The sequence below is a fragment of the Canis lupus genome, chromosome 10 (assembly GCF_003254725.2).
Source record: "Canis lupus dingo isolate Sandy chromosome 10, ASM325472v2, whole genome shotgun sequence".
Lineage (NCBI taxonomy): Eukaryota > Metazoa > Chordata > Mammalia > Carnivora > Canidae > Canis > Canis lupus.
The window spans coordinates 2199774-2215456 of record NC_064252.1 but is presented as its reverse complement, the minus strand read 5'-3'; the positions used below and the strand labels follow the sequence as shown (position 1 = coordinate 2215456).

General features: G+C 56.0%; 2 long non-coding RNA genes across 5 annotated transcripts; both read right to left on the bottom strand.

Moving 5' to 3' along the window:
* Positions 1–5334: 5334 nt before the first annotated feature.
* Positions 5335–7473, bottom strand: LOC112677950 (uncharacterized). 3 transcript variants are annotated; one of them, XR_004803292.2, is made up of 3 exons: positions 7308–7473; positions 6184–6253; positions 5335–5822 (listed from the first exon to the last, which is right to left on the bottom strand). It is a non-coding gene; the product is annotated as an uncharacterized LOC112677950 (long non-coding RNA). The 3 variants fall into 3 exon arrangements; XR_003147311.3 differs by lacking the exon at positions 6184–6253; XR_003147310.3 differs by lacking the exon at positions 7308–7473 and having other exon boundaries at positions 6184–6700.
* Positions 7474–8552: 1079 nt separating this feature from the next.
* LOC112677951 (uncharacterized) lies at positions 8553–10199 on the bottom strand. 2 transcript variants are annotated; one of them, XR_004803289.2, is made up of 3 exons: positions 9282–10199; positions 9086–9173; positions 8553–8839 (listed from the first exon to the last, which is right to left on the bottom strand). It is a non-coding gene; the product is annotated as an uncharacterized LOC112677951 (long non-coding RNA). The 2 variants fall into 2 exon arrangements; XR_003147312.3 differs by lacking the exon at positions 9282–10199 and having other exon boundaries at positions 9086–9272.
* Between the last annotated feature and the right edge of the window lie 5484 nt (positions 10200–15683).

Genomic DNA, 15683 nt, shown 5'->3' with positions numbered 1-15683 from the left:
GAATTTATATTCTCCATGATTACTTTCAAGTCCTCCCATTAAAAATGAGAGGTTATTTATTTGCTCCACATAAGACATTACCATCAAAAATCATGATTCGGGCAGCCCAGGTGGCTCTGCGGTTTAGCGCCACCTTCAGCCCAGGGCCTGATCCTGGAAACCCCGGGATCGAGTCCCATGTCAGGCTCCCTGCATGGAGCCTGCTTCTCCCTCTGTCTCTGTCTCTCTCTCTCTCTCTCTCTGTGTGTGTGTGTGTCTAATGAATAAATTTTTAAAAATCTTAAAAAAAAATCATGATTCACACCCAGACAGTAGGAAAAGACTGCATTAGGGGTACATGGTACTTTCATTCAGAAGAACTAAGCAGGAGAAGTTGTCTTTAGGGAACTTCATCCTTATTTTCATTTTGTAGCACCAAGAAGAAATAATTCCATGCCCTGCTTTGCTTCAACTGGTGCTGTTTCTCCTGTGCTAAAAAAAACTGTTTGGGGGTACCTCACCTCCAAACCTCACCTCCTCACCCACCTCATTCTCTGGTCCGTTGAGAATCTGACTCTTGATTTTGGCTCAGATCATGATCTCAGGGTCCTGAAATTGAGCCCCACAAAGGACTCTGCTCAGCACAGAGTCTGCTTGAGATTCTTTTCCCTCTGTCCCTTCCCCCACTCAAAAAACACGCTCTTCCTCTCTCTCTTTCCCTCTCCAAAATAAATAAATAAATCTTTTTTAAGAGAGAGAGATGAGCAGCCCCGGTGGCTCAGCAGTTTATAGCCACCTTCAGCCTAGGGCGTGATCCTGGGGACCCAGGATCAGGTCTGCATCAGGCTCCCTGCATGGAGCCTGCCTCTCCCTCTGCCTGTGTCTCCGTCTGTGTGTGTGTGTGTGTCTCATGAATAAATAAAATCTTAAAAAAGAGAGAGAAGAGAGAACTGCTTGTAAGGAGTCTGATTATAGGAGGTATTTCCAACCAAAAAATAAGTGTTAGTGCCCAACCACCAACAAAATGTATATGACATCCCCTGACTCCCCTGCCTAAAGTCGTCCCCATATGTCCTCCCTAAGTTGGACAGTTGGTATTTCATTTGGTTTTGTTTGCTTGTTTGTTTTGCTTGTTTATTGATTATCCTCTCCATTAGACCTTAAACTCCATGAGGACAGGGCCTGGGTCTATTCTGTTCACCCCCTCGGCTCTTACCAAAATGGCACAAAGCAGGTGGTAAGCAAATAGTTATTGAATGAAGAAATGAGTGAAGAGAAAGTTAGTGTCATCCAAATTCTACAAACAGAATCCTGGCTGGTTTGTATGTTGAACATTCTTTTAGGAGTGAACAGGACTATTAAGACTATTGCTCTTTTTCAATAGAGTCCAATTATAATTACTGTTCATTTACTGTGTTCTCCTGGAAGCACTACTTAAGCCAATTACTAGCATTAAAACACAGAAATGTGACATTTCACTGTTGAGATGGCAATCCATTTAAAATATGTCCTAATTTTACTCTCTTGTTAGAAGGTTCTGACAAATCTCTTTATAAAAACGAAGTCCAGGGATCCCTGGGTGGCGCAGTGGTTTGGCGCCTGCCTTTGGCCCAGGGCGCGATCCTGGAGACCCGAGATCGAATCCCACATCGGGCTCCCGGTGCATGGAGCCTGCTTCTCCCTCTGCCTGTGTCTCTGTGCCTCTCTCTCTCTCTGTGACTATCATAAATAAATAAAAATAAAAAATAAAAAATAAATAAAAAAAATAAAAACGAAGTCCTGGGTGGCCCGGGGGGCTCAGCGGTTTAGCGCCTTCTTCTGTCCAGGGTGTGATCCTGGGGTCCCGGGATCGAGTCCCACGTCGGGCTCCCTGCATGGAGCCTCCTTCTCCCTCTGCCTGTGTCTCTGCCTCCCTCTGTGTCTCTCTCTCTCTCTGTGTCTCCCATGAATAAGTAAATAAAATCTTAAAAAAAAAAAAAAGTTCTAATTGAGCCTAATCACAGTAGAGACATTCGTATACTGCCAAGCTGGACTGAGGAGTAAGCTGGTCCCGAGCTGAGTTCCAGCTTGCCCGCTTACAGCCATGTCTCCGGCCTGGGGTAGCTTTCTGGAGCTTGCTCTTCCCCACCTAGTAAGGCCTCCCTCAGGACTGTGCCTGGCTCATGCTGGGCCCTAGGAATTATTCAATTCCCCTACTTTCCCCACCAGCCCAGAGGGGCCGCGCTACTCAAGACACCTCAGACCTCCTCATCCAGGCCTTAGCAACTTCCAGCTTGAGAAGGGAGATTATAGGCCCCTCCCCAACCACCCCAACTCAAACTTCCTCTCCAGTCTCCATATTTATTATGCTTTAACTTCAGATGGACACCCACAGGCACACACACTCTCTCTACCTCCTCCCTACTTAACAGAGAACTGCACTGGCCCCCTGCCACCCCCACGAAGTCTCCAATAACAGCTTTTTACTTTGTTGTCAATATGGCCCAGTGTTCAAGGGTAAATGGGTTATACAGGCCAAGGTTTCCCCAATCCTGTCATCAAGGGGCTGCAGTTAGGAGCATACATACAGCATGCAGCCACACACTTGGCAGAACAGAGGCAAATTTTGACATTCAGAAACTCCTACAAATCAATTAGGAAAATCGATTAGGAAAAAGCAAACTACCCAATAGAATAGTGAAGAACAAAACCAGCAAAAGAAGGTCAGTACCTCTGTGAAAATATGCTCAGGCCTACTCACAACTAAAACTAATCAAAACAACCAGACACCATTTTCACCTATGAGATCAACAAAAATAAAAACCCATAATACCTGGTGTTGGCAGAAGTGGGGAGAAACAGGCAGTCATACACACTATTGACAGAAGTATAACTTGGACAGTTAACAATATTGAAAATTTAAATACAAAATTCAACTACATTAAATTAACTCCTGTGTATCAAAAGTTACCCATTTAAAAACTGAAAAGATAATCGGGGTGCCTCGCTGGCTCAGCCAGTAAAGTGCGGGACTCTTGATCTCAGGGTTGTGAATTCAATCCCCAGGTTGCATGTGGAGCTTACTTACAAATGGGCTCTTTGAAGGGTGCCTGGGTGGCTCAGTCAGTTAAGCATGTGACTCTTGATTTCAGCTCAGGTATCAATCTCACAGTTGTGGGTTCAGACCCCACGTTGGACTCCATGCTTATTAGTGGAGCCTACTAATAAAAGGGAGGAAGTCCTTGAAAAATAAAAGTAAAAGGATAATCAATATATTATTTGACTCATAACGGACCAGTAGAAGCACAATGAATAACGAAAACCTATAAGTCAACAAGGAGAGGACAAACACTCCCACAGGAAAAAAAAAAAAAAAAAAAAAGGGACGCCTGGGTGGCTCAGTGGTTGAGCATCTGCCTTCAGCTCAGGTTGTGACCCTGGGGTCCAAGGACCAAGTCCTGCATCACACTCTCCACAGGAAGTCTGCTTCTCCCTCTGCCTATGTCTCTGCCTCTCTCTGTGTGTATCTCATGAATAAATGAATAAAATCTTTTAAAAAAAAATAGGCAAAAGCAATTTACATAAGAGAAAACATGCATAGCCACAAAATACGCAAAAAGGTGCCCAATCTCACTAGTAACCAGCGAAATGTAAATGAAAACTACAGTTCACATCTATTAAATTCACAACAATTAAAAGGTTGGGCAATAGCAAATGTTGGTGAGCATGTGGGGTAACTAAAGGCAGAAAAGAATGTGAAAGCACCTTGAAGAACAACTTCTAAAATCATCGCAGATTCTCCAAGAATCAGCCATTCCCTCCGAGGCAAATAAATACCCTAGAGAAGTCCCCACATACTGACAACTGAGAGATAGTAGGGGCTCCCAGCTGGCTCAGTGGGTACAGCACAGGACTCTTGATCTTGGGTTGTAAGTTTGAGCCCCACGTTGGGAGTAGAGATTACTTAAAAATACAATCTTAAAAAAAAAAAAAAAAAAAGAATCGGGGCACCTGGGGGCTCTGTCGGTCAAGCCTTTGCCTTCAGCTCAGGTCATGATACCAGGGTCCTGGGATCAAGCCCCACATCAGGCTCCCTGCTCAGAAGGGAGCCTGCTTCTCCCTCTCCTGCTGCTCCTCCTGCTTGTGCACACACTCTCTCTCTCTCTCTGTGAAATAAATCTTTTTAAAAAAATTATAATGTTCATAGCAGCATTGTTTGTTAACAGAAAAAACTGATACAAATGTAATGTCCATTAACCATAAAATAGCTACAGAAGTTTTGGTATATTCATATAATTTGAAGCTATTTGGTACTGAAAAGAAATTAACTCAAAAATGGTTATCAACACGGAAGAATGTCACAAATATAATACTGAGGAAAAGATGCAAGTCTCGGAGAAATATGTACAGAAAAGTACCATTAATGCAAAATGTAAGAACATTCAAATCTTTGCATGAAAATGGTAAATACCAGTTCAGGATCCTGGCATTCTTTCAGTGAGATAGGAGGGATGACAGCCAGGGTTGGAGGAAGGAGCATTTACCTGTGTTGACAGTGCTGTTTTTTTGGGCTCTATTTATTCTTTATGACTTTTTCTTTGTGTATGTTTTACATAGTACAGAATAAAAAAAATTTTTAAGTGTAATGTATACATACTTTCCCCTAATTCCACTGCTAGGAATTTATCTTACATGTGTATTAGCTTATGTCCAAGTGTGCAACAATATATACAAAGATGCTCTTTGTAGCAGCTTATAAGGGGGGAAATGGAAGCATACATAATGTGGGAATATTGTATACAATACCCAATGAAACACCACAGCTAGAGGATCATTATAAAGAATGAGCTAGGCCTGTATGTCAAGGTACATATTTAAGGGGAAAAAATCATGAGACTAGACCATTTGTGGAAAAATATTAGATTAGCTGTATACACACATATATATGTATAACAAAACATTTCTGGGTCACAAGAAACCATTAACTTCAGTCATCTCAGGGGAATAAGAATGGAGAATGAGAGGGAACTTCTACATTTTATACCCTTCAGAATGATTTGCATCTCTATTTCTACCACTAGTGTGTATTACCTCTATAAATAGGTAAATTGGTGGAAAAAATTTAAAAAATAGAATTAGGATGCTGGTTTACCGAGATTTTCTTTTCTTTCTTTTTTTTTTTTTTAAGATTTTCTCTATTTATTCATGAGAGATACAGAAAGAGAGAGACAGAGAGAGAAGCAGGCTCCATGCAGGGAGCCCAACTCGGGACCGATCCCAGGACCATGCTGTGGGCCGAAGGCAGGCGCCAAACCGCTGAGCCACCCAGGGATCCCCCCCCCGAGATTTTATTTTCACAGCAAAAGTCATATGAAATTATTTTAATCCTTTTTAATGCTTATCTTTTGGGGAATTTGACAACACTCAAATGAATCCTAATGGTGGCTTCCTTGTACCGGACAATTAATGCTGCAGTTAGAGAAAATTATTTGTGGTTCTTTCACAGCTTTCTATAACTATCTGCAGAGCATGTCACCTTCTTTGCTTTATCTCAAATCAACATTCTAAAAATCATAGTTTTTTTTTTTTCAACATCAAAAAGCTTGTTTTTCAAGAAACACATTCAAAAAGGAAGCACATTGGCTGAGCAGGCCAGCACACCCCAGCCAAGGTAGTTCCTGAGCCTTGGAGACACTGTCCCGGCCTTGGAGTGGCGCTGGTCCCACTCAGCTGGTCCACAAGCACGGCCGCTGACGCCCGGGCACAGCCGCCCTGCTGGCATCACCACCAGAGATGAGCTCCGCCCGGGGTCCACAGAGCCTTCTTGGGCTCCAGCCTAGCCTCTGAAGTCAGGAAGTCTGTGGCTGAAAAGGAAGAGAAAAAAGCTGAGCGTAGAGAAAGAATTCTCTGAGTGCTTCTGGGTTGTCCCAGAAGCAAAGTGCCACTTCCCAAGCTGCCCTGGGGGCCAGGAGTGGGAGCCAAGCCAGGCAATGGAGCCTCAGAACCTCCCCAGTCCACTGAAACCAGGACTCTGTGTTTTGTGTCTATTTTATTTGACTGCCAGGTAAAATCTATTTCCAAAAATAAGAAGCTAAAAAGAAAAGTTTGGAAATATTTGACCTAGACAGTACTGGTGGCCAGGTGGTTCTCCCACATAACAAAACTTTTTACAACCATTCTTCTATTTTTATCAGCTATAGGGGTGGGGAAGGGCCTCATAAATACCTGCCCTCCGGAACCTTCCAGGCTGCTGGAAAGATCAAGTGAGGTAATAGCCATCTTCAGCTAAGAGGCCCTTAGAAAACAAATTTATTATTTCCTTCCTCTATTAATGGAGGGTATATCCGGTTCAAATAATTAGTCATGCAAGCAAGACCTGCAGGTTTCTTTTAGGAGGAAAAGGAGAAGCAGCAGCAGCGGCAGAACAAGGAGAAGAACGTGGTTGGGGGGGGCTGAAGGGGGGTAAGAAGAAGAAAAACAACAGCAACGACAGCCCAGTCGTCATTTTTGAAGAGCAAATGACTCTGCTCAGGTGCCTGCCAACTAAGGAAATGAGGGAGGCGGCGAGGAGGGAAGGAGGGGACGCACCTGCCGGGCCAAGCACCGCGGCCCCGCGCTCCCCGCGCTTCCCCTCCGGGAGAACCCGGCGCAGGCGGCGGCGTCCGCGGTCACGGACCTGCCCGCAGGCCCACCTGCTCCCGAACCGGCCCCGAAGAGGGGCCTCGCCCACCCCCCCGGCACCCCGTCCCCCTCGCCCTGCCCCCGGCCCAAGGGCCAGCCCTTTTGGTCACTTCTCTGCCCCGAATACACAGCCACGGCTTTATCCGCCCCTTCTAAGGGCCTCCTCCCCTCACTTTCCGTTTCTACTTTTTCTCCGAGCCTCGGCCGCGGCCCGCGGAGACCTCCCGCTGGCTCGGTGGGTGCTGCGGCTCCGCGGGGGCCGCCCCGTGCCCCCCCCCCGGGGCCCGGCCCCGCCCCGCCCCTCCCGCCCGCCCCCCGCGCGGTCCCCGCCTGCCCGCTCCCCACCCCCCGTGCCCGCGGCTGACCCCTCGGGCCGCTCCCCGCCCTGCCCAGGTGCCCAGGTCGTCGCTTGGCGGCACAGCCCGGCGCCCCCGTGCCCGCCGCCCGTCTGCTCCCCGCCGCCCTGTCCCACCCCCAGCCCGCAGGACTCGTCACCCGCGCCGGCCGCCGGGCAGTAAGGGGGTGCCGCCCGGAACCCGCCGGGAGACGGACCGGGCCCCTCGCCCTCCCCGGGTCCCCACCCGTCGCCCCGCCGTGTAAGCCCCTGAAGGCGAGGCCAGCAGGTCGCGGCGTCTCCCGCCGGGCGGGAGGCCGTGGGCGCTGCACACCTGTGCACACCTGCTGTCTCCCACACCTTGACCTCGAGCCGCCGGGCTGACCACGGGGAGGCAGGAGCCTCGGGGCCGCGAGGGGGCCGCTGCCCCGGGAGGAGCGGGGGGGGGGGGTCGGCCCGCCGGCTCGGGGCTGATCGGACGGCCGGGCCCTTCCCGGTTTCCCGCCACCGCGACACATCCCGGGGTCGCTGCGGGGAGGGGCCCCTAAGCCGCGAGCCCGCCCCCTCGAGGGCGAAGCACCCCGGCGCAGCTCGGCCCGCCCCGGGACAGAAAGAAGACGCTGCACCTTTAAGTCTGCGGCCGGGAGAAAAACAAGCTGTGATTTATATAAGCGGGAAAATCATGTGATTTGCGGGAACGCCGCCTCCTCCCCGGCCCCCTCCCCGCGTCGCTCCAGCCCCTCCCCAGGGGCCCGGCCGCGGGGCTCCCGACCGCCTCGGTCCCGGCGCCCGCCGCCCCTCCCGCCCCTCCCCCGCGCCCCCCTCCACCTCCCCCCCCCAAAGTGTGCAGGGAGAAACTGAGGCCTCCCCCCAACGGGGAGCGGGAGCCCACGGCGGGCCTTGCGTCCCCGTCCCCGGAACACCCGAGCGGGAGCAGGGGGCCGGGGGCGGAGGGCGATTTGAGACATAATTTGTTGCGGACGCAGGATGGGAATCAGCCGTGTCTGAGAGCCGCCAGGGTAGCCCCGGGGACCTAGCTTGGGGGACCCCACGTGGCCTCTTCAGGGCCAAGGAAAGGAACCACAAGACTCAGGCACAGATCCTTGAGATACAAGGGGCCCGGGCCCACGCCCACGCGGGGTAACCCCTACAGCTTCTGAAGGAGAGGAAACATCCAGGCCGCCTCGTGGGGGAGGGCACGGCAGCCATCCCGGCTCCCGAAGGCCACACAAGCCCCCAGGAGGTGCTTACGGTGGGCCGGGAGTAAGCTCACCTCCAAAACCAAGCCCGGGAGAAGGGGGGGCCTTCTGGGGGAAAGAGCCGGGGTCCCCCTCAGTGCAGCCCCCGTTTCCATAACCAGGAAGACGGCTCTGAAACCCTGTCCGAGATGTGGTTTAAATTACATTTTAGGGATCCCTGGGTGGCGCAGAGGTTTGGCGCCTGCCTTTGGCCCAGGGGACCCGGGATCGAATCCCACGTCGGGCTCCCGGTGCATGGAGCCTGCTTCTCCCTCTGCCTGTGTCTCTGCCTCTCTCTCTCTCCCTCTCTCTGTATGACTATCATAAATAAATAAAAAAAATAATAAATTCCATTTTATTTTCCTCGTCGGTCATCGGCTGAGCTGGGGCATGAGTGTCGTGGTCGTGCTGTCACACGGAGGAAAACCACAGCGCAGCTGAGGCTGCCTCCTCTCACTGCCACCCAGGCCACGGCCACCTGGGCTGGGCATCCCAGAGCCAGGCCCGAGAGAGCACCCTGGCCCTCCTCCCGTCTCCCTTCCTCCCCAGATGGAGGGTCTTTATGCCGAGGCAGCTTCCAGAACAGTGCCTCAGTGCCTCGGTCACAGCAGCAGCAAGAAGGTCCTTCCTGAAGGAGAAAGCACAAGGGAGGCAAACATCCTTGTTAGTCTTCCAATCCCGAAGAAGAAAAATATAAGGTAACTTGAGGATTCAAGAGAAGAGACTGCAGGAGTTCAGTTATTCAGTGAGCGCCTTGGGCCTGGGGCGGTTGCTGGCCGAGGGAGACCCTGTGGGGACAGGACACACCCCAGCCCCCCCCCCAAGGCCTTCCTCTCCTCCCCCAGCATCAGTGTGGCCCTTCCCCTGCCCTCACCCAGCTCAGGGTGCCCCCACGTCCAGCTGCGTGTGCCTCCCGAGTCGCCAAGAGCCGCTGCTGTCAGGAGGCGCTGACTCTCTGGTGACTGGGTGGTGGGGATGAGAAGGAACCAAAGGCCCGTCCAAGAAAATGAGATCAAAGTTGGCAGCCCCCCAGGCCGCTCCCAAAATTTAGAATTTAGTTCAGGCCCCACCTCACTCAGTGCCACTTGCTTTCTCTGTCTCCCTTCGCCCTTTTTCTGCTCGGGGCCGGCTGCCGCCCTCTCGATAAGCCCTTCCCGAAGCTTCCAGAGCCCGGGGCCTGCGCATTCTCGGAGCCTCCCTGGCCAGCCCAGGTGGCTTCTTCCTGAGGCAGCCTCTCGGCTCCTGCAGGGGCCTGAGCCCTCCGCCCGTGCAGATGCCCACTGGGGACTCTGGGCCAGGAGGCTCCCGGTTCATCCCCAACCACAGGCCTGAGGACCTCGACCTCCCGACGCCCCCAGACCCCAGCAGCCCCTGCCCTAGTACGGTCCCTTCCTGAGTTGTGCTTGTTCCACGCACAAGCACGGCCTGATAACGTGCGAGGGGAAACCTGGCAACAAGCCTGCAGTGCACGAACATGTCAGATGAACAAACAGAAATTATGGCTCCAAACCGAAAACCCCCTGGAAGCCACAAACCCTGTTACTTTCAGAGAAGCCAGATCAGACCTCTGGGTTTTCTTAAAAAGGCCCTGAGGAGTGCCACGGGGAAGGGGGGAATCAGCTCCTCTGGACACTCTTTCAGGAAACAGGGCCTCAGAAGAGAAAAGGCATCCCAGCCCCTGCCAAATTCCATTCTGTTTCAGATTAGCCTTCCAGTAAAATGGGGGGGCTTCTGGGGGGGGCTATACTAGCTGATGTCTGAGATCCTCCAGCACCGAAGCTCTGGGGCTCTAGTTCCCCCAAACAACCTTTCCGAACACTCCCCGTTCTCCTGGGTAGAAAATGCATTTGTACTCCCAGGCCTCGGTCCGCAGCTGAAGCTCAGAATTAGGCTTTCACTGCAGCTTTTTCAGGCCCGTTTCCTCTTACTCCTTTCCCTGAAAGGGCCCCTAGTCTTTCCCAAGCTGCCAGAGAAGGGAACACACAGCTCCCCCGGAGCAGAGGGGCCCGCCAGAGGGAAAGCTGGCCAGGCCCCAGCACAGACCCGCCTGGGACTCTGTAGGGACATTCCTCCCTCCCAATGGGCAGGGAGCTTCTGGAACTTCTAAAGAGCGTATCCTCTGGCCAGCCCAGGCCCCGTGGCAGCCTGCACCCTAGTTTACAAGCTTTTAGTGGCTTGTAACACATTTGGCAAACGTTCCTCAAATGGGAGGCAAGCCAGGCCCGTTTCCCCGGGACCCACTGATGAAGGGTTACTGGGCAGGGACAGAAATGAGGTCCAGCCAGACCAACCCTGAGCCTCAGCTCCCTGGGCCAAGACTGGAGAGGACCAGAGGGAAGTGTCCTCGGTCGGCCCCACCGCCACCGCGCGGGCTGGTCCCGGGCTCTCGGGGCGCATCACTAGTTCCAGGCAGGGCTCCACCCCAGCCCACACTCGGCCCAGGACCCAGCAGGCGAACTCCGGGCTTCCCGGCAGCATGAGGCTCCCTTTCCATGCCTGGCTTCTCTGGGGCCTGTGGGTGGGAGCAACCGGCCCTCCCGCTGGGCTTCTCTGGCTGGGAGGCCCGAGAAGCCTCCATCTCCATTGGAGCCGGAGCCGATGCTAGCCCCTGATCTCTGCTGTCAGACGATTTTGAAAGAAAATGGTGTTTTGAAAGCTCAAGACGTGTTCTGGGCTTGGCTTCGGTTCTAGTTCCATCACCATCTCTCAAAAAGTGGTACCCTTCCCCATGAGTACAGAAACCCCGGAGGCAGTGAGTTGAGCTGAGGGGACCCCAGAGAATTACCTGGGGTAATTCCCAAATTACCCGGCTGGGCCCCGGCTAGATCTTGCCACCAGGTCCCCCAAGAAGATGAGATCCACAACCATGCCTTCCTTCGGGCTGTCTACCTGGACTGCCTGCCACCTAATATTCAAGAAAATGACTTGGGCCCCACCCCACTAATAGTAGGGACCCCATCATTGCGTCCCCTCAACCTCGCAGTCCTACTCCGGCCGCTACCACCGTCTCTGTGCCCGGGATTCACAGAGGGCTTGTGCTTCCTCTGGGGACCTCTGGCTCGGATTCCCTGCTTTCCTTCCTTCATCTGCATCTCACCTCCTGCAGCCACTGTCCCTCCCTCCCTCAGGCACCGCCCCCTTGCTCCCTTCCTGACTCCCCCAGCTGCCCCTGGACCCCCAGAAGGCTTATGGTCGCAGAAGCAGACACTCAAAGTTTGGGGTATTGGAGGGGGACCACAGTAAGCACATTGGAATCCACGAGGAGACCTTTCTGTTCTGCAACTTCATCAACCTTTCCCCTGCCCCGAAATATTCCTCACTCTGTCCTAAGTCCCAACTACGCCGTCTCCTCCAGCCTCTCTCTTCTCCTCCAGACCCTTCTATCCACCTCCAAGTCCCCGTGGGTGTCTCCTGCAGAACCATTTGTCTTGCCTTCAACCTGGCCAGAGGGCCACCCTCCTCTCACTGGAGTGGCTTCCCCATCAGGGCCCATCAGAGCGTCAGCCTCAAAAAAGAGGCAGGCACCTCCTCCAGAAGGGAGCTACCCCTCCCCTGGGACGGTAAAGCGCAGCACTCTGTTTTCCATGTGACACTTTCTTCCCATCCACCCGCCACCACCGCCCCCTTACATCTGGTACCCCTGACAGTCAAGAAATCCACCCCGAAGCACTCTGGTTCTGTCTCTCCCTGTGGTGTTCTCTGGTTTTTGTTCCCCTACTCTTCTGTGGGCATGGAGCGCTGCTAACCTGCACCTCTGTCGTAGCTGAAAGGGACCGTCCCTTGACCAATAAGACAGCGTAAGGTGGAGAGCAAAGGGCAAATACCGCATGATTCCCACTTACATGATGCATCTCGAGTGGTCAAGCTCCCAGAGATAGAAAGGAGAATAACGGTTGCCAGGGGTTGGGGGAGGAGGGTGGAGGATGGGAGTTATGGCTTTAGTGGGTGTGGAGTTGCAGTTTGGGAAGATGAAAAAGTCTTTGAAGACAGGGAGTGATGATGGCTGTGCAACAGTGTGCACGTCCTTTTTTCTTTTCTTTCTTTCTTTCTTTTTTTTTTTTTTAATTCATGAGAGAAACAGAGAGAGAGAGGCAGAGACACAGGCAGAGGGAGAAGCAGGCTCCATGCAGGGATCCCGACATGGGACTCGATCCTAGAACCCTGGGATCAGGCCCTGAGCCAAAGGCAGACGCTCAACCGCTCAGCCACCCAGGTGTCCCGAGTGTGCATGTCCTTAATGCCACACGCAGAGCTTACACACGGCGGGAAACTCTCGGTTATGTACATTTTACCACAATAAAGAAGTAGGGTCAGCAACATTCACTCTGACCCCATAAGAGATCTGCAGCTAAATGAACAACTGGGAGGCTTTTCCTCTGCTGCCTTGGGTCACAGCTGCTCTGGGGACACCTGTCGCAGAGCTCCAGAGCTAAGGGGGGGCGCTGACCCGCTCCCAGACTCGGCGCTCACCCCTGCTGCCGCTGCCTGTCTTGCTGTACGCATACGCTCCCTCCTCAAATTGGGGAAAACAGAAGAACCACAAGGGGGTCACCATTGGAACCGGAGCCCTTGGTTCCAGACCCAGTTCGGTCGTTCACTAGCTGTGCCCTCTTGAGCGAGTTCTTGAATCTATCCCAGGATCTTTATAAAGAAAATGGAGAAGAGCATTGAGTGAGAGGCCTTGAGTGAGATAGGGGATGCGAGCACACTTCCAGAAGGGTGTGCAGGCTGGTCTCATCGTCTCTCATTTCACTTCGTCAGACTAAAAACATCTCCAACATAAGAAGGAAGTTGCGACCTAAAAGTTAGGAGGTACACAAATAAACCTAAAGTAATACTTCGAGCTCCAGTCAACGTCCCCAAATCATCGTCCTCATCCTACGTGCAGTGAAGCAAATCCCTCATAGGCCTCTCCACCACCAAACCCCCCCTTGGTTGAGAAATTTATTTGCTCCGTGATCAGCTTTCATTCAGAGCCAGCCTCCAGCGTTGCCCACGCCTGGGTAAAGCATGAAGGGGGTTCCAAGGAGGAGCCCAGCTGGGTGGGGAGCATGAGAGAAGCCGGGGGGGGGGGGGGGGGAAGGCGTGGCCCGTGAGCACCCCTTCAAAAACGGCACCGTCTAAGAATATTCAGAGCACCCTAATACCTTGGCGTGGCTGTCGGAAGACTAACGGAAGGGGGCCGGCAAGGAGCCGGCTACAGACCACAGACCCCATAAGAGACCTTATTTTTTTGAGTAATCTCTACACCCCACATGGGGCTCGAACCCACGACCCCGAGATCAAGAGTCGCAAGCTCCACCGACTGAGCCCGCCGGGACCCCCCAGCGCTTCTTTCTAACAGAAGCGTCTCTCTCCCCCAGGTCTCCAGGTCCCCAGGCCCAGGCAAGTCCACCCCCGCCGCGCCCCCCTTGCTGCTCCTCTCGGCCTCCCCTTCCCTTTGCGGGGAGACTCAGCACCCTCCCCTCCTCCACAGAACAGGGGGACCCGGGACGCCGGCCCACGCCTGGCTGCCTCACCCCCTCTGCAGGGACCGGCTCAGCCCAGATGGAAGTCATCTGGTGACGGCCTCACGCTGAGTTCACCAAGGATTACGTCATGCTCGTCCACACCCGCTCCCACGGGCCTCCCCGCGCCCCTCCCTCCCACCCACGGAGCATGGAAGCACGGGGGGGGGGGGGGTCGACCAGAGCCCAGGGCCCCGACCTCGGCCAGCGCAGGGGGGCCAGGGGGCCGGGCCAGGGGCGCCCTCCAACGCCCGGTCCTTGCACCGCCCCGCAGAGGCACTTGGCCGTCGCGACGCCACTAGGAGCTCCAGAAGGCTCTCTCCGGGCCTCCCCTTGTCTTAGCGCCCAGGCCGAGCAGCCAGGGGACGCCCACCCAGGGGCACCCAGCGGATAAAGGAGGCTGCAGATAGGGCCTCGTCTCCACTGCCCTCCCCTCCCCCAGAGCCCGCTGCTCCCCTCTAAGGCACCTGACCACGCGCGCCCGCGCCCTGGGGCAGCAGGGGGGCAGCTCTCTGGAAGCGGAGGGAACCCGGGAACCCTCCCCGCTCCTCAGGGGCCAGAGACTGGCTGCTCCTCGCAAGAAAGCCTGACACTAACACAACCCGGGGGGTCTGAGGGGCAGGTGGGGGGGGGGCGGGCCCGGCGCAACCTGAGGTGTCTGAGGGGCAGGTGGGGGGGGGGGCGGGCCCGGCGCAGCCCGAGGTGTCTGAGGGGCAGGTGGGGGGGGGGCAGGCCCGGCGCAACCCGAGGTGTCTGAGGGGCAGGTGGGGGGGGGGGGCAGGCCCGGCGCAACCCTAGGTGTCTGAGGGGCAGGTGGGGGGGGGGGGGCGGCCCGGCGCAGCCCGAGGTGTCTGAGGGGCAGGTGGGGGGGGGGGCGGGCCCGGCGCAGCCCGAGGTGTCTGAGGGGCAGGTGGGGGGGGGCGGGCCCGGCGCAGCCCGAGGTGTCTGAGGGGCAGGTGGGGGGGGGCGGCCCGGCGCAGCCCGAGGTGTCTGAGGGGCAGGTGGGGGGGGGGGGCGGCCCGGCGCAGCCCGAGGTGTCTGAGGGGCAGGTGGGGGGGCGCAGGCCCGGCGCAGCCCGAGGTGTCTGAGGGGCAGGTGTGGGGGCGCAGGCCCGGCGCAGCCCGAGGTGTCTGAGGGGCAGGTGTGGGGGCGCAGGCCCGGCGCAGCCCGAGGTGTCTGAGGGGCAGGTGGGGGGGGGGGCGGGCCCGGCGCAGCCTGAGGTGTCTGAGGGGCAGGTGGGGGGGGCGGCCCGGCGCAGCCCGAGGTGTCTGAGGGGCAGGTGGGGGGGGGCGGCCCGGCGCAGCCCGAGGTGTCTGAGGGGCAGGTGGGGGTGGGGCGGCCCGGCGCAGCCTGAGGTGTCTGAGGGGCAGGTGGGGGGGCGCAGCCCCGGCGCAGCCCGAGGTGTCTGAGGGGCAGGTGTGGGGGCGCAGGCCCGGCGCAGCCCGAGGTGTCTGAGGGGCAGGTGGGGGGGGGCGGGCCCGGCGCAGCCTGAGGTGTCTGAGGGGCAGGTGGGGGGGGCGGGCCCGGCGCAGCCCGAGGTGTCTGAGGGGCAGGTGGGGGGGCGCAGGCCCGGCGCAGCCCGAGGTGTCTGAGGGGCAGGTGGGGGGGGGCGGGCCCGGCGCAGCCCGAGGTGTCTGAGGGGCAGGTGGGGGGGGCGGGCCCGGCGCAGCCCGAGGTGTCTGAGGGGCAGGTGGGGGGGGCGGGCCCGGCGCAGCCCGAGGTGTCTGAGGGGCAGGTGGGGGGGGGCGGGCCCGGCGCAGCCCGAGGTGTCTGAGGGGCAGGTGGGGGGGGGGCAGGCCCGGCGCAGCCCGAGGTGTCTGAGGGGCAGGTGGGGGGGAGCGGGCCCGGCGCAGCCTGAGGTGTCTGAGGGGCAGGTGGGGGGGCGCAGCCCCGGCGCAGCCCGAGGTGTCTGAGGGGCAGGTGGGGGGGGGCGGGCCCGGCGCAGCCTGAGGTGTCTGAGGGGCA